The sequence below is a fragment of the Polyodon spathula genome, chromosome 22 (genome assembly GCF_017654505.1).
Source record: "Polyodon spathula isolate WHYD16114869_AA chromosome 22, ASM1765450v1, whole genome shotgun sequence".
Lineage (NCBI taxonomy): Eukaryota > Metazoa > Chordata > Actinopteri > Acipenseriformes > Polyodontidae > Polyodon > Polyodon spathula.
Genome location: NC_054555.1, coordinates 5,297,574 through 5,316,398, shown reverse-complemented (window position 1 = coordinate 5,316,398; position 18,825 = coordinate 5,297,574). Strand labels below are relative to the sequence as shown.

At 35.4% G+C, this 18,825-nt stretch overlaps 1 protein-coding gene across 3 annotated transcripts in view; it reads right to left on the bottom strand.

Annotated features, from left to right (window-relative positions):
- The window catches only part of LOC121297172 (phospholipid-transporting ATPase VB-like), a 79,193-nt gene extending 64,966 nt beyond the window's left edge, over positions 1 to 14,227 (bottom strand). For all 3 annotated transcript variants that reach the window (XM_041223273.1, XM_041223272.1, XM_041223276.1), the window contains exons 1-2: positions 14,078 to 14,227; positions 5,408 to 5,458 (exon numbers count right to left, since the gene is read on the bottom strand). The gene's annotated coding sequence lies outside the window, so the exon portion shown is untranslated. The remainder of the gene's footprint in view (positions 1 to 5,407; positions 5,459 to 14,077) is intronic.
- Positions 14,228 to 18,825: the final 4,598 nt, after the last annotated feature.

Here is an 18,825-nt window from a genome sequence, read left to right as displayed (position 1 = left end):
AAACTCAGAACTGCCTAGAAATGTAGCATCAGTGGTGATACAAATACATCATGTGTTGCCAAAAGCAGAAATGGTATAAAACATGAATCTATGCTGTGAATTTACTTCCAGTGTTATTTAAACTGTTTTGCATAAGTAGACTTCAATTGCAAAATACAGTAATCTTCAATTTAGCCCTATAGGGCAGATTTTCTACACTGGGCAAACTGCCCATGTAATAAATGCACTATGGAGAGGCTAATTTCCCAGCAGATTGCCCCGAGTGGAAAATATAGGTCAACATTGTCATATACTGAAATATGCATTCACTTCACCGACTTACTTCTAGCTGGTAAGCAGATACCACATTTTAACATTATCACGCTAAAAATGTAGGCATGCTTCCTGGCTTAATTTCCTACTGGGTTGTACTAAAATGCACTAAAGAGGCTTGAAGAGGGTATTTTTGAAGATGGCCATTATTACAGCAATAGCTTTGAGATGGTTTGGGATTTCTTGGCATTGTTCATTTTTAGACGTAAATTAACAACCTGCTAGGGCATCGGCCTGACAGCCTTCCCTGCATTAGTCACATCTACCAGAAGGGGACTAAATATCCCTGAAATGTTTGCTGTATTAACAGATATGAATGTTTTATTTTGAACCACTAAAACAATTTCACCTTCTGTAGTGTATAATTCACATACACTACAGAAGGTGAAGACTTCCATTATATACTAATGTCATGAACATTATTTGTTTTACTGTACTTCACAGGTACAAGATGTATTGCAACATTGGTCACAAAGGAGCAGTTCTGAAAGAAACACATGTTACTGAAAACATGTATTTTTATTTTAAAACATGATATCTGCAACTACACAGAGTTAAATAAATCTCTGTTTGTAAGCTTTGCTTTCAGGTAGGGCTATATTTTCTTGTTCATTTCACATGGAGAGATAAATAGGCCCCATCACTTCAAGGTCAACTCTTCTGTCATAAACCAACCAAATGCTTTCCCAATTGACTGGCATGCTTTCAGCAAGTAACATGCTTCGAAACATGACTTAGAAAGTAAAGCCACAAGAGACTTCCTAAAAATAAGCCATTCTGAGAAATGCTATGATTTAAAGAAAATACGTGATTCTTTCAAAACTGCACATTTCAGGCATATGAATAGATGATGTATGGAATTATTTTGTTTGCTACAAACACTTTAATGAGCTGCATCTTTAATAACTTGAAGAACACTCAATCACATATTCTAAAGTAACACTTCATTACATTCAACCTAAAGGAAATGGAAGTATTGCAACTTCTTTGCTGTTCGATCTCAATTCTCTTCTTTGATGGCGTACATTTTTAGTTTAGACAAAAGGCATCAAAAGGTTGGGGCAGTTGACAGAGGCACAACATTTGTAAAGGACATCAAGATATCTGAACATAAAAATTGAAAAGAGAATACAATTATAATGATAGAACATACCCTAAAAATGAAGAGCCTAGAAATTGTTTCAAAACATAAACCCGTAAATGTAACCAATTTTGCTGTGAATACATTTCTCTGTTGTATCAGTTGGCTAAACAGGGATCAATTTAATTTGTACAGGAGAGTAGAAAAGTAAAACACTCAAAAACAGAAACCCTAATTATACACAAACACAATTATGAGTAATAAGCTTTGTACCAGTGTTTTACTCTTGCTCTGAAAAAAAAAAAAATGTCATATGCATTACAGATACTCGTTTATACTAATTACTTTGCTTCCCTTTATATTTAATAGGATAAGAAAGTGGAAAGCTTTGAAACAGAAATTCCTAAAAGACTGAATACAGGGCTGAATTTGTTTGCACTTGAAAGCAACAATGTCCACACGCTACAGGGAAAACTATCAGTCACATGAGGGCTTCTATGCCATGCAGACAAGTTGTACATCTAGAGACTTTATCTAAATTAACACATTTTAACTAGACGTGCCAATTTACTTCAGTGGAAGTAAATATTTTTGAAGATTACTTAAACTGTGCCAATTTTAGCTTCAGGCCTTTTTCTACTATTGTGCAGGTTATCAAACCTCAAAAAAATATCTTCACAAAAAATATAGCATTAAACCTGCTTGATTCAGGAACCAGACAATACAAAAACCTTTTTATTCGAGAATTGAAGTTTATAATACATTATAGATGTCCTTCAACAAGAAAATGTGAGGCCAGTGTAGACAAGGAACCAAAACCGCCTAATGGGATGATGGTTTGAGCTGTGTGTCTTTTATTTGAAAGTCCAATGGAGGATTTCCATTCTGTTTCTCTACCCTGGAGTCAGAAATATTATTTATTTTGTCACTTTTTACTGGAACCTGACAGGTGCAATACATTTCACTAAATATAAATGCATTCCTCTGCACTTATTTTCTTCTGCTGTATCTGATACAAAATATAAATTAAATATAAATATATAATATATAGACGATATATATGTATATATAGATTATAAATATATATATATATATTATATAATTTGGCCTATATCTGATTTTACAAGATAGTAGACCAAATGTTCGTATAACTATGTTTATAAATATATGATCAATATATATATATATATAGTATATATATATCTATAATATATATATATATATTTATATTCACCACGGTTATCATTCTTTATAAGAATCTAGGAAGACAAATTGGATTGTAAAAACCTAACATGTGAAAGACCAATAGATCCAGAAAAAGAGATGTATGAAAGTGTGCCATGTCTGCCAATGTGAGTTAATGAAAATCAGATCAAACGGGTATTCTTAACAAGAATATATGCTGTACTGGATACTAGGTTAACTACAGATGGTAAAAATATACATAACATCAATTATCTCTGTGAAACTCTCAATACTGTAGCTTTAGAAATAATAACATTGTCTGCTTGAGTAGTAATTAGCTAGTACAATTGTGAATATAAAATAGTATTTGGTGGTTTTGTACTAACATTTTTCAATGATAGTGATTAAGGAGAGGTAAGAGCTGCAATTACAGACAATTAAGTGTGGTTGGCACCATTGTTTTATCCTCTTTAAATTGCTATAGCTTTAGCTGTTCTAGCTAGTTGATTCATGTCATCTTGTCCTTATGCAGATACAGGATTCTTGTTGTTTTATTGCAGTTACAGTGCCTATAGAAAGTCTACACCCCCTTGAACTTTTTTCACATTTTGTTGTGTCAGTGACTAAGAGTTTCATGCATTTAAATGAGGATTTTTTTTCCACTTATCTACACACCATACTCCACACTGTTAAGGTGAAAAGTTTTTATTGAGAAAAAAAATGATACATTAAAAATACAAAACTGAAAGATCATAATTGGATAAGTCTCCACCCCCTGAGTTAATATTTGGTAGAAGCACCTTTGGCAGCAATGACAGCTGTGATTCTGTTGGGATAGGTCTTACCAACATTGCACACCTAGATTTGGCAATATTTGACCATTCTTCTTTACAAAACTCTTCAAGCTGTCAAGTTCCTTGGGGAGCGTTGATGGACAGCAATCATGCCCCAAATTTCCGATTGGATTTAGGTTGGGGCTCTGAATGGGCCATTCAAGGACATTTACCTTTTTGTTCCTTAGCCACTCCAGTGTAGCTTTGGGTTGTTATCATGCTGAAAGGTGAACTTCCGTCCCAGTTTCAGCTTTCTTGCTGACGGCAGCAGGTTTTCCTCAAGGACTTTTCTGTACTTTGCTCCATCAATTTTCCCTTAAATCCTGACAAGTGTCCCTGTCCCTGCCGATAAGAAACATCCCCATAACATGATGCTACCACCATTATGCTTCACAGTATGGATGGTGTTCTTTGGGTGATGTGCTTTGTTGGGTTTGCGCCAAACATAACGCTTTGCATTTTGGCCAAAAAGTTCAATTTTAGTTTCGTCATGCCACAAAACTTTTTGCCACATGGCTACAGAATCTCCCGAGTGTTTTGCATACTTCAAAATGGGATTCAAGGTGGGCTTTCTTGAGTAATGGCTTCCTTCTTGCCACCCTACCATACAGACCATATTTGAGGAGTGCTTGGGATATAGTTGTCACATGCACACTTTGAGCAGTCTTGGCCATAAAAGCCTGTAGCTCTTGCAAAGTTGCCACTGGCCTCTTGATAGCCTCTCTGATCAGTCTCCTTCTTGCTCGGTCATCCAGTTTGGAGGGACGACCTGATCTAGGCAGGGTCTTGGTGGTGCCATACATCTTCCACTTCTTAATAAATGGTCTTGACCATTCTCCAAGGGATATTCAAGGCCTTTGACATTTTTTACCACATATACCCATTCCCTGATCTTTGCCTTTCAACAACTTTGTCCCAGAGTTCTTTTGAAAGTGCCTTGGTGCTTGCTTTGAAATGCACTACCCAGCAGAGGGAACCTACAGGAACTGCTGAATTTATCCTGAAATGATTTAACACTGGTGGAGGACACTTAACTTGGTGTGTGATTTTGAAGGGGATTGGTTACACCTCAGCAAATTTAGGATTGCTATTACAAGGGGGGTGAACACTTATCCAACCAAGCTATTTCAGTTTTTATTTTTAATTCATTTTCTACAAATTTCTAGAATTATTTTTTTTTCACTTCGAAGTTGTGGGGTAGGATGTGTAAATAAATGAAAAAAAAAAAATTTTTAATTCTAGGCTATAAGGCAACAAAAAGTGAACATTTTGAAAAGGGGGTGTAGGCTTTCTATAGGCACTGTAAAATGTGATGCAATAGGTAAGAAACAACAGGCCTTATATTTTAAAGGAGAAGTCTTACTGGGGATTTTGAAGACACATTTATAAATGCGCAACATATCAGTTTGCAATCGCAAATAAAATATCTGAAAAGTATGCTTGTCTCATTACATCACCTCACATGGTCTGACTGCCGTGCTGCACATACCTAGCAGGTGAGCTCTCATGTTGTGCGCAGAATGGCATTGCAAAGAAACCTGGAGAGCTCCATTAAAACATATGTTGTCACTAAAATGCATACCCACTTGAACTGTGATCAAATGAACTGGTTCTCATGAATTTAATGGCTGTGAAACATAGGTCAAACGGACTTGTTTAACATCTCTCTACTGAAACCAGCCAAAGGTCGGACTTGATTAATTGTATTATGCACAGATTTAAAAGTGAACTCATGACCGCACTTCAACATCATTTTCCAGTAGGATTCTTTAAAGTGGAAAGCCATAGCTTGTGTTTATGGCAGCAAGCAAGGACTCGTTAGGGGCTGTACAATGTTTTCACAAACTAAAAACAAGAAACATGTGCCAAGACAGAATAAAAGTGTATATTTAACCAAGGAACAGCGTTCACGTAAGAAAGGTATAGACTGAACCCCTTGTAAAGATAAAACAGATATTTTTGTATACTCTGGCCACAGGTATTTTATTCTTCTCACCTTTCCTTCTTTATGGGAAATCTCTGACATCATCTTAATAGGACCGAGAACCTGCAGAAGACCAAGAAAATGACATCAATTATATTGCTCAAAGCACTTTCACACAAGATTCACACATAAAAGATAAGCAAGTTGAGAAAACATGTGCATGCCATTTTCTTGTTGTCTTCTTATAAAACCTTTATATTAAGGCACTGATATAAAAGGTTAGTCAAATGTATTCAGCATTAAAACTTAAGTCATTACAGAATTAAGGGTAGATTCCTGCTGTGATCTGTGCAGTCTCTGACAGTAAAGAACAATTGCTGACAACTTGTATTTATACAGAAGGACATCGACACGGTCAAGAACTTGCTATAACACGTTGAGCTGTGCGGTATCAACGGTGTAGTCTTTTATGAATATTTACAGCACAGTGCACTGGTATATTAAACACTGCACAACAGATCTGCCAGACAAAGTGACACATGGACAATATGACCAACATAACTGTGGCAAAAGCATGTCACATGCCATACAGTTGTTGCACAGCAATGCACAGTGTAAACAGGTCACTGTTCTTTCCACCTAGAGTTATCTAATAATGATCATGAGTCAAGTAACGATCCTGCTTTTATCTTCTCTGCCTCCCCACTCTTTCTCCAATTTGTGTGCAGATTTCCTCACTGTCTCCTGCGTGCACTACTCTTTTTTTAAAATCAGTCCCAGATCTCGGTTTTCCTCTTTCCTTCTGTTTTCCAGTTCCATCTCAACTGTCACCGAGTCTCACACCTATGAGATTCTGCTTTTCTGTTTTTTTTCTACCCAGAACTCATTCATTAGTATTTTTCAGCATAAATTAAATATCTAAACATTTTATCCAATAGTTTATCCAAACAGCAGTTTGTAATCAATACAACATTAAGACAGTCTGCCTTTTTGAAAGAGTAGTAGCATTATTTTGTGTTCAAATACAGTGCATATTTCAGAAAGATTAATAAGGCTACAAGGGCACACAGGAGCTCTGTGAGGTAAGGGATCTATATGGGTACAAGGATGTAAACGTTAGCATGAAACTGCAGCGTCTTGTTAAAGGGGGCTGATGCATCAGTAAACACTTCTAAACCTCTTTGGCTGAAGAACAAGGTACTACAGAAACATAATGCAAAAAATGTCTACGTGCTGCCCAGTAATAGGATTATATAAAGGATCAATGGATTTGACAGAGCGGATTCCATCAAAGTAAAGGCAGCTGGATTTCTCTTAAGGCTGAATGAGTAATACGAGAAACTACAAACACAAGAAAGTCATTTTAATCCTATAGCAAATGTAGAGAAGTGAACATGTTAGCCAAATACAGACACTTTTCAACCATACAACAAAATAATGGCAATGTATCTGAATTACACAGTGGATTTACCTCCAACTAAATCAAATGGACTAATTAACACAATAAAGTCTTGAGTGTGGTTTGCTTATTTTCAGTGTCAAGGGTTGAAAAAAATGCCTTTAAAACCTTTAGCCCACATTTCAAAGGATGCAGGGAGGTTGCACGGACGGTGACAAGTAATAAATCAACCAGTTGCAGCCACAGGAGACACCTCTACGCAACTGAGCAAGACACTGGGGCTGTTATTTAAAGGGCTGTGCCAATGGACAGGTGTGCTTTACTGAAGTAATTGATTGTATCATTTCCTTGGCCTTTTGTTCCTTACTGAATGCTAGCATCCCGACAAGGGACAGTATTTGCATAAAAAAATAAGCTTGCACCTTCTTTAATATTTAAAACATTAGCATTTCTTTAATGGAAGGTCTTATTTCATTCAGACATTTAACTCTGGCATTATCAAGCAGCAATTCTTACACTGATGGCAATTACCTCAACTGTATTTGCTGTACTGTATTTGTACAATAAATATTATGCACCCCTGATGTGCTCAAAAGAATCTAATTAAAAGTAGTTATTTATTAAGATAATTCAATATTGCATACCTGTTTAAACTTAGTGTAAAATAAAATGAGTTTCTGATAAACACATTTTTGTTGGAAAAACCATCAGATGGGGATGGCTGTAATTGCAGAGACGAGGGTGATAAAACCTGTGTATTCTACTTTTAAATAGAAGAGTTAGTTGAAAAGTTTTTTTTTTTGTTTGTTTTTTTACTTTGTCATCATGTTTGTAAAGTCACTTTAGTGTACATTGGCAGCTTGGTCTGCGAAAGCAGACATGAATCATTAAAGAAGGTGGTGGTGGTGGGAAGTAAGGCAGAGAACAATGGTCCTTACATATTATGAACTGTAGGTAATTGTGTTTAATTGTAATTGTGTCCCACTCTAAAGATCTTTTCAATTGTGCACATTTTAAAAAACACTATCTTGACAGTTTTAGCTGTATTTGTACATAACCCAGATCGGCTGTACGATGACTGTTCAGGATGACAGTATAAATAAATGTTTTTGTAGCCCTGTCTTACACCATTACAAGCCAGGCATTTGATCAGATGTTTAAGTTTCAGAAAAATAAACATGCACATATTTCAGGGGTGTACCCCAATATCTAAAAAGACAACTATTAAACCCACATTTCATTTCAGCACAACATCTGCAGGACTCAACACCTTGAATTTCAATTTCATTTCCACTTCTAGAATTAAAAAGGTGAGATGTCACCATGTGGCATATTTAAAGCACATGAACAAAAAAAGAACTGCACCCCCAATCAGTGTAAAATCCAAGAAGTTCCAATTATATATGGGGGGAAAAAGTGAAACTGAATTTGCTGTATTTATGATGTGGAGTAAACTCACTGCAGGTCTCGCCAAGAGAAATATCTTAGGATGCAAAAGTGTGATTGATCTAAATAAATTACCCTTTATGAAATGAGCAGGTGATTAGAATCTGAATGTACAAATCTTCAGAAACTCATTGTGGTGACAATTTGCTTTAGGTCAATACTCTGCTTTCAGCAGTTTCCCCAAATAAATCAGTTTATAAACATATATAAATCCATGCCTAAACAGAACGATAGATGCGAAGTAGGACTGAGCAACACTTATATAGAATTCATGAAGAGGTGTCTGTGGTTCACTACTTCAGGATTAGGACACAGTTAGGTATTAAGATGTCATTTTATAGGTTGAAGTTGCTTGACTTTCCCTATGTATTGAGAGCTGATCACAGATTAAACATGTTTACTGTTGTAACACAGGGTTTAGAAAAATTAACGCCTATGTTGCCCTCAATTTGGGGGTAATATGGGCTACTTGCAGTCTATCAAATTAGTGAGGTACTGTGTTGTGAAAAGTGACATGGAAAACTTGGTGTTCTGCCTTGGTTACCATAGGACAGTTTGGGGCAGTTCAGGTTTTTCAATTCACATCGCAATGCATTCTGGTACATTTATCTGTCTCAGCTACCTTTCACAGCGGGACTACACTTACCAGAATGCAATGGGGTGTGAGGGTTACAGTTCGCTTGAACTGTCCTTGTGTACATGGAGTTATATGGTAACCTTAGTTCTGGATAAGTTACAGTCAGATATTTCTGGTATGGTTAAACATAACTTAGGCAATAAAAACCATCCAGTACTTAGTTAATGCCATCAAGGTGTAAAGGATTTAAATGAATATATTACACAAAATGAGAAAAAGCAACTACGCACACATTCTAAATAGGTGGTTTCAAGGAGGTATTGCCTAATGGCCTGGGGTTTTCACTCTCCCTTATTAAGTTGTGTTTTGAAAGTCCCTTCATGTAAATTAAATATCCCCATTTAAGAAAGATGCAATATGAAAAATGATGTAATTTAAGAGTAAAGGAAAATGTGATACAGTCGCAATAACAGCAAGTGTATTCCTAACACATATCGTAGATAAAACAGAGTAAATTAAATAAGTCATACATTATTGTTACAGCACAGAGGAAAAGAGGATCCGATGGGTATCGACAAAAGAGAGGAAGACAGCCCTGCATTGTCACTGGACCGTTTCAACATTTTTCCATGCTACAACACCTTTTTGACCCGTACCAAGTCTTTGTTGTACAGTATCTTCCATTTTTATACAAGTCAATTCAAGGTTACTTCACAATTATGCCAAAGCATATAGAGGTTCTGATTGGCTTTAAAAGAAACATATTAAACATGAAGAGTGACACACCACGTGTTCCACTGAGGACATTGGAGATTACTTTCTATATTACAAAAAAAGTATGATAGCATCCCCATGAGACCAGGGGTTGAAATTGAGTTTACTCCAGTAGCCTTAGGCGGACACCAGTAAGACCAATATATTTTCAAGCAGTAGCCTTTTTAAAAGAAATGATCTATCTATTCCGCACTGTCCTGATAAACATAGGTTGGGGCAACAGTGTGCCGAGATCTCATAGGGTCTGAATTGGATTAAGAGCTGCCTGCAATGCATCTTTACAATCCTGATAGGGATGGATAACACAAAGCTGGCAACATCATTATCCACTGACTGGACTGGAAACCGCACTGGGCCACGAAACACTCTCCCTGGTCTGCCCCATCACTGGTATTGAATCCAACTGCGGCTTAATGTGACGGACCTAGCTGACAGCTCCAGGCAAGGTGACCCCATCATATGGGGAATAGAAAATGCTTTTTTTGGATTTATTATTTAAAAACTATGGTTCCTAATGGAATGAATGTTGAATTCAACCTGAAGTCATTTTAATGATCTGTGTCAACTTACATTAAGACATGTGAATTAACAGATCTAATTATGTGGTTTCACATTGTCCTCCTTATTATTTTACTTTTCTATTGGGGGTTATATTGAATCCAGTGTTTATAAACTTTATATAAGCCTTTTTGATTGATTGCCCTTGATAATTTTCTTTAATTTTTGTAGATTTTCTAGTGTTGTGGAATTATACTCTAGCGACATTGTAGCAAACTGTCGATTAATTGGCACATGAACGTACTTTACTAATGGACAATTATATTCACCTGTTCTTTATAACCTCAACTGTACTTAACTCTGGAATCCTACACTTATATTTTGCACCCTAATGAAAGCACTTCTGTGTCGAAACATTGGTGACAAGTTTTTTATGAATGAAAGATATTTTGTAGCGCAATTGAGTGCGCATTTCTCTCTTTCTCTAGACTGATTTATGGCTTCAGCCTTGTGAACTTGCACCTCGTCTACTTCCTTGTGCGGATACATTTTTTCTCTTTAATCCTTTTCAACAGCATGCATTTACAATAACTAGAATCGATTTAAGAGCAATCTAATCATTTCCACTAAATTAGCAGAGAAACACCAAATATTAAGACACAGCTTGTAATGTCTGTTGCTAATGGCCCTTGTATTATCGTTGAGTAACCAGTGTTGAATCAACGTGCATTAACAGGCAAGTTGTGCCAGGAAACAGAGTCGGTGCTGAGCTCTGAATAATGGGCACTGAAACAAAATTAGATGCCGTGTACAGTATGGTAAGCTCTTGTTTAATGGTGTTTACCTCCATAAGCCAAAACAGAACATACAATATGAACCAAGCAAATTTCTACAAGACAGAATAGCTTTATGTAAAGTCTATATGTTCAATTACTGTCGGTAGCCCAGCTGGCTCTTCCTAGTCGCACTTTATATCCTTAATGAATTAGAAAGGAAAATAAATATATGTTGGTCTACATATTATACAGGCAAGGTATCACATTAAGCCAGTTTCTATGATCTGAGTTTGGCTCCCATAATAGCCCTCAAAACTTCTTGCAAAACTCCAAATTATTGGTGCTGTTATAATCAAGCAAGATCTTTTTTTTTTTTTTTTTTAAACTTTCTTTTCTTTCTGCTTCTCTGTGGAAAATAAAAGGCTATACGTGAATCTACAGTGTCCCAAACACAGCTCACCAAGTGCCACCCAATGCAATACCATAGTAATCTGCTTGCAAGTGGTGTCTTTAGACATAGTACTAAGCAGAAATCATTAGGCTTCCTAAATAGTATAGCTACCCTGTTCTTTGTCCTGAAATACCCCACGCAAACCTTTCTACAGTTATGTTAAGTGAAAATAGTTCAGCACTTTAACAATGACAGATCTTTCGTGATATAGGCTGTACATGGCACCAGGCCACATAGCAGAGCATTTTGGCTAATTAACTACTGTACAAATGCACAGCGCTTTAATGGATGGCCCTTTGTGGGCTTTATCAGAACAAAACAGAAGAAATGTACTTTTAATCTAGGACAGTATTATTTTAAAATAGCTGATTCAGAATAATTGAATTACAGAGCCGTATCACCTCCTGTCTTCGATAAGCCTTTTTGCTGACAATTACATTTTGTGATAATCCCATTTTAACTTTTCCCAAAAAGATTTTTCTACACAAAAAAAAAAAACACACACAAACAAGTGTGTGTGTGTGTGTGTGTGTGTGTATATATATATATCTTATATGAATAAATATGGACTGGAGAGGAGGACTATAGTAGAAAATTATTGACCTGAGGGAAGTAAACAAATAACAGAAAATGTTTTTGAAATCCATACTGTACAGTTAGCAAAGTTTATCTCCATCTGGTTTGTGACTGCTGCATAATCCAGTTTATACTCCACCTGTCATATTTTTTTTTTTCATCGAGTTGAACTTGTTCGAATTTCAAAACGTCATAAAACAGCGACACTGACAGTGGCATTTTAATTACCATTTTAAGGTTTGGAACATCTTTCTTTTGTAGTATGTTTTGTAATTCAGTTTTCAGTGTAAATCAGTGAAGAATCCAGGGAGAAAGGCACTCCTTTGAAAAGGGGCGGGACTGACAGGATGTGAACCAATCACATGACAGACAGAGACTATTGACCTGTGGTGTAAGGATGTGAGGGCAATAGTTACATCTATTTTTCCACCTATATGGGGTTTTAACTAATCACAAGCCAGGATTTCCAATGACTGCTTCACATATATATACACACACACACAACTGATATGCAGGTATGCATGCAATCCACTAAACGAATTCAGACTTTTTTTAGACGCAAAAGCGTACCGTCAGTACATTTATAACTGGTTTTAGGTAATAGCTAGGGTAGTTCTTTTCTCCAACATGACATTGCGACTTCCAATGGCTAAACTGAACCTAACATAATACTGAAAACAACCCACCACATTGCTGTATAAAAGCCATTGTAGATATAGAAAACCATTTTCACGATATAGAAGCCAGGTTCTGTACACACTAAATAAATGTTCAATAAAAAATATGTACATTAGAAAATACACACATAAACCCCAAAAATTATTTTACAATAAAGTGTGGCAATTAACGTTTGTAGCCGGTGGCCCTTAGTCATACAGATATTATTATTATTATTATTATTAAATGGTATGTTAATAATGTTATAATTCTCATGAGTGCTTTAAATAGTACTCAAGTAAGTCAACAAAACACATATTTAACAAGCAACACACAAAGTAACACTAGGCCACTATATAAAATATAGTGGAGAAATAAAAAAAAAGTGACCAAAAAAAAAAAAACACAAACAAGCAAGCTAGGGATTTTTTTGTACTCTAGCTAACAACTTGATAACAAAAGACATATGGGACAGAAACCCTGATGACAAGCTATAGAACTGCTTCACCTGTGTAGAGGAATCAGTACAAAATCATTTAAATCATAGCATAACCTTTCAGCTCTACATGCAACGTTAGCCTGGTTTTGTGTGGTGTCCAGAGTTTCAGTAGAATGGAGAAATGACTGCAGGGATAGCAGTGTATTTGGGTTTGACAGGGTGTCCCTCTGCCCAGATGGGTGGTAAATCTTCACCGACCCCCACAGGGAGATGCCCTTACAGGGGTGGTAGAGCAGAGGACACAGGAGCAAGAGACACAGATGAGAAATGTTCTGATAGACAAGGGCTCTGACCGATGTAACTTTATTAAGCCTTTTTAATCATTATTTTGGCAAATACATTTCTGGAATCATCAGAAAGTGTACAGCTTTAACAAATGTAAACATATCACAGGCATATTTATTGTTTCCCCTCAATAAATATTCAGTGCTCAAGCAAACAGCATTAATGTGTGACAATTACACCATATAGTATAATTTTTTTTAAAAGTAATTTATTTTAATAAAAGACCAACACGTATCACCATTTTTTAATTAATTACTGAGCTGTTCTCAATGAATAATAATAATAATAATAATAATAATAATAATAATAATAATAATAATAAGCATTGGGTTCCCCTGACTGAAGAATATGTTACCTTTCACATGAGGGTAGCCCTGAATCCGTGATTCGTTATACAGTAGTATATAACAAATTAAACAGCAGATCACCCTGTTCAGCTATTCAATTGTAACCCAGTGCTAGTGTTGTCTAGACCTTTCGCCTCTTCTCTCAACGCATTACAATCAGCCACATGCAATACTGTTTACTCGACATCTCACATTACAGGACGCTCAATAAGCAGTACACTAATTTCTTAAATGGATACTCGTGTGTAAAAACAGCAGCGCGACTGAAAAAAAATAAATAAATGGCGTTTCGTGTGCTCTTGTAAGTAGAAACAACGTTTGACTTGAACTGCACTTTGCTTGCAAGTTACATCAGTGCTTCGTTCACCTACAGTAAACATGTATCAAATAGTGCGGTTTAATATGGAGTGCATGTTTGTCTCTACTATTGTACAATCTTAAATAAAGTGTTACTTACTTGGTCAGAAATGCCATTCGGGGTTTTGTTTGTTAAGCTTCTGTGTAAACAACTGCTTTCTCAAAAGTTACAGTCTAGGTGTTCTTCACACGCTAGTAGTGGTCACAAACATACCTATAGCAACATGTGACACGCGTACTGTTCTTAGGGCATTACTTCACCTAGTAAAACCAGTTGTAAAGGAAGCAAACACGTTAATAATACCCATGAGTCAGGACAGCCAATCAATCCCAGATTTAACGAGACCTTCGTTTACGTTCAACATTTATGCCTCTAACACTAATTTGGAACGCTATGATTTTTTATATATATATATATATATATATATATATATATATATATATATATATATATATATATATATATATATATATACACACACACACACACACACAAATTGTTCATTATTTGGGAACAACAAAACAGCTTTGCAGGAGGCTAAGTTCGTTTTTAGAAAGTGGATCAAAAATGCAAACAACTCCTGTTTATTGTATTCAGTGGGGTGGAACATTAAGAAGTATTCAGCGGTAGAATGTCTCAGAATGTCTGCAAATCCGATAAGATGACATATGCTGTTTTAGTTTAGTTGTGAACTGTAATAGGTAAATCAGTATTTTTTTTTAAATAGGGTATTTGGATTATATTGTTATACCATGCTCAATGCAATCTTATATGGTCAAAAAAAAAAAAAAAGGTTTTATGAATGTAAATATGTAGGAAATTGTGTTTGAGAGTCTGACAGTGTTCTGCTACTGCAGCACCTGATAGGTGTGCCTTTGTCTTCACTGAACTGCAATATGGCGGTTATGTGTCACAGGTCACATTATTGACATCAGCCTGAATATTGGCGCAAACCATGGGAGGTTCAAAACACGTTGCTTTTGCGATATGTATGTCAAGTGATCGTGTACCGACAACAGTCTCACGTGTTGATGGCATTATAAACACTGAATTTCTGGTTTGGTCAAATTCATAAGTGCCTTAAACAATGTAAAATGTCTTTTGTCAATGTTTCTTTACCAACTTTGCCAGTAATGGATAATAGCATTATTCTGACTGCTATCTCTAAATATGCTTGTCTTTGTTATTATTATTATTATTATTATTGGTTCTTATCCTTGCATTATGTTGCTTGTTCATCACAGATCAGGAACATGCAGAACCACTGTTTGAGGAGCACAGGCTTGCCTGAAATGCAATACAGTATGTATCATAGTTATTGACGGGGAAGAATACTTGAAAAGTTTAGCAAGCTGACATCTACCTGTATTTTAATTTGGGAGGAAACAAAGAATAATATAATAGATAAACCTGTTTATATATATATATATATATATATATATATATATATATATATATATATATATAATATATATATATATATATATATATAAATACACTGCCTGGCCACGTTATCAGGACCTATCAGGTTTGCCTTGATCACAGCCTTGAAACAACATAGTCTATATTCCTCAAGATGGTGGAAGGTGTCTAAAGGGAAACGTTCAGTCATTCAGATATCATACAGGCAGACAGAGGATTATGATAATGAATGCAGCATTCCAGTTCCTTCCAAACATGTTCAATTGGACCGAGCACTAGGGACTGTGGTGGCAGTGGAAGATGCATGACATCACATCTCTGTCATGCTTTTCAAAATATTCAGACACAATTCTGGCATGGTGGATGGATGCATTATCTTCTTGAAAGTAGCTATCGCTGTCAGGGTAAGTGCAGTATTGTATGGTTGACTTGATCCACAACAATGTTTAGATAAACTACAACATTATTTTGGCCTTCCAGAGTAGTCAAGGGTATACAAGGAAAATGTGTAAAAAGGGGGATGCTGGGGGCAAACAGATCCTAATAACTGGGCAATTTTTATTCACCAAAGAAATTGTATGCAATAGAAGACTGAAAAAGGGGCTTTGCACACTATTTATGCAACTTATTGAGTATTAGAGGTAGGCTTGAGTTGATGAGTTTGAAAAATAGGCTATCTTACCATTACTATTGTTCTGTCCTATAGCTAACTTGTGTTAAGTACAGCGCATTTTGGATTAGATATTTTAACACAAACAATCCACTGAATGTCTTTTGTATACAAAAAGGTAAATAGTAATACTTCTTGTCACAATGATATAGTATGTGGATTACAGTGCATGATGCAGTGATGCCTGTTTATTGAAGAAGGTGCAGATAATAAAATGCAGTAGTGTTCTTTTGAGTAGCTTGTGTTCCCATTTACCTAATAGTCCTTTTATTACATCAGGATGATGTACGAGCAGTCTGTAAAATACATCCCAGACATACTAGGCAACGTTTTATTAAATGTTTATATTTGTGTCAGTATTAAATGCAAAAGCTTAAATTGTTCCCAAATATCAGAAATAATTCAACAGCTCAATTTGAAATGCAATCCATGGAATGCTTTATACTGGTGAAAGTGAATTTTTCACTCTGTTTTGTTTGTTACAAGCACATGTTGCACAGCATTGCTACAGTCCATAATCAGACACCTATAACACAAAAAGACACTGCAGTTAGTTGTTTATTTTTCATTGGGATTTCAAATCCTGCTACTTTCATTGAACAGCACATAGTGGCTTGGATAAACACAAAGGGTGGCATTCCCAACACAGCGTGACGCTGAATCAGACAGGAAACAACGTAACGAAATACATTTAATTATAAGATGCACTGAGTGTGCTTGAAGACAACTGTCTCTCTCACTAGAATAAAAACCTTGACTTGGTCTCCGATTTTTTTTACGCTCAGAAGACTTTTATCTCCATGAAATATACTCCGTGCTGAATTGGTGTATGATGCGAGAAACCAAGCATAACTACAATGTGAATCAATACAAAATATCAAAATGTATTTATTCCTCAGAAAAAAAAGGAAAACTTTGTTTTTGAAGAAATATACACACGTGCAAAACTGGAGTCTTGTATTATGTATCATGTACCGTTTAATCACTAGCCATTAAGGCAAAGTTTTAATTGTTCAACAAGTTTTAAAAACATCCACTGGTTTCTTTAAAAAAGAAAAACAACAAAAAAACTTGAAAACTTGAAAAAAAAATTGAGAATTTGAAAAACAGAAAATCTAGATCTTCAGTATGTTTCTCAAGTTAACAATAACATTTACCTTAAAAAAAAAAAAAAACATTTCCAAATGTTTACAAAATTGTTAGAGTAAGGCTGTAGAAATTGTATAGCGCAGCACCAAAGTAGAATACCCTCAAACGGCGTTACACAGCACAGGTCACATCTTCATGTTTTCATTTCAGAGTATATTCATTTTAAATGTATTTTACCGGAAGTCACTCGCTGAGAGACACACTTTAGAGGTCTCGTTTCATTTGCATAATGCAGAGTTTTATTGCTGAACTACCTCGAAGCAGTAAATAGCATTCGGGAATAGGATACTGAAAAATCTAAAGGATTGCATTTTGTATAATATTAAGCAATTCAGAAACACAATTATACTGTTATATCCATGAATGCATTGCTAAATTACCCGTCTCATTTTATTATCGCCTGCTCCTTAACTAGATGCCATTTTAAATTTGCACTATAAATGTGCTGCCTCTGACACTGTCAATGTTTGTGTAACAGCAAAGTTGATTTTAGTCATGCAAAAAATGGAAAGTGGTTCATACTCACAGATTATACACTACCCTTCTAGCAATTATGAATCAAAATGACTTAATATAGAGGAACAAATATGTGTAAAATCTTTCTTGCAATCTGATAAAAAAAAAAAGGTGTACAGTACAACTGTTTAAATAATGTACTAAATGTAATAATGTATTTTTTTTGGACAGTCTGCCTTTTAATGCACATTTATTTTTTGTCTCATTTTTATTTATTTTAGTAAACATATAACCTAACCTTTTTGTTGTATTGATAGCTTTGCAGTGTATTTACAAGGTAACAACATAAATACCTAATTAATAAAATAATAATATTGAAAAAGAAGCAGTGATCTATTTTTACTTTTATAGAACACACCTGTGACACAGATATGTTCTGCTATTGCCTGGAGCTATTTTTTTTTTTCCGATTTTAATTAGGGTCCAAGGTTCAGAAATAAATACATCAAACAATGCATTTGTCCCACTTTTCTCATGCTGCAGTAATATTTCATTGGTTGATCATTGCAAATGACTAGTCAAGGTGCTTCTGTGATGTATGACAAAGTTGTAGATCTTTTTCCCCCCTATTCTTTTTCTGAATTACACTTAATGTGTTGCACTATTCAGGGTTCTTTGCATATCATACAGTAAAATTCCCCCAGGATGTATGGTAATCCATTTATGGGAGGAAGTCATAGTTATTAATTGGTCAAGGTCAGCTGTGGCTAATTAAAGCAATAGAAAGCTTATCCATTATTACCGTAATACAAAAAAAATAAATAAAAATACTTGACAAATCTGATTGCTACTCCTATTTGCACCATCCCTTTGTTTTCACAGTCAAACTTCTCATGTTACACAATCGTAGAATTGATTTTATATTTTATATATAGATAAATTAGTCTCCAGGGGAATTAATATAAAATAACACAGTTAAGAAGTAGGTCATGAAGCTACGTTTCATGTATAAAATGGATGTGTATCCTTTCTTCCTTTCCCTAGGATTACATCAAATCAAATGAAAAAACAGACAAAAAGTGTGATTGAGATACAGCACATTCATTCAGATGTAACCCCAGGGCTTGTAGGAGTATATCGGTTACAATCG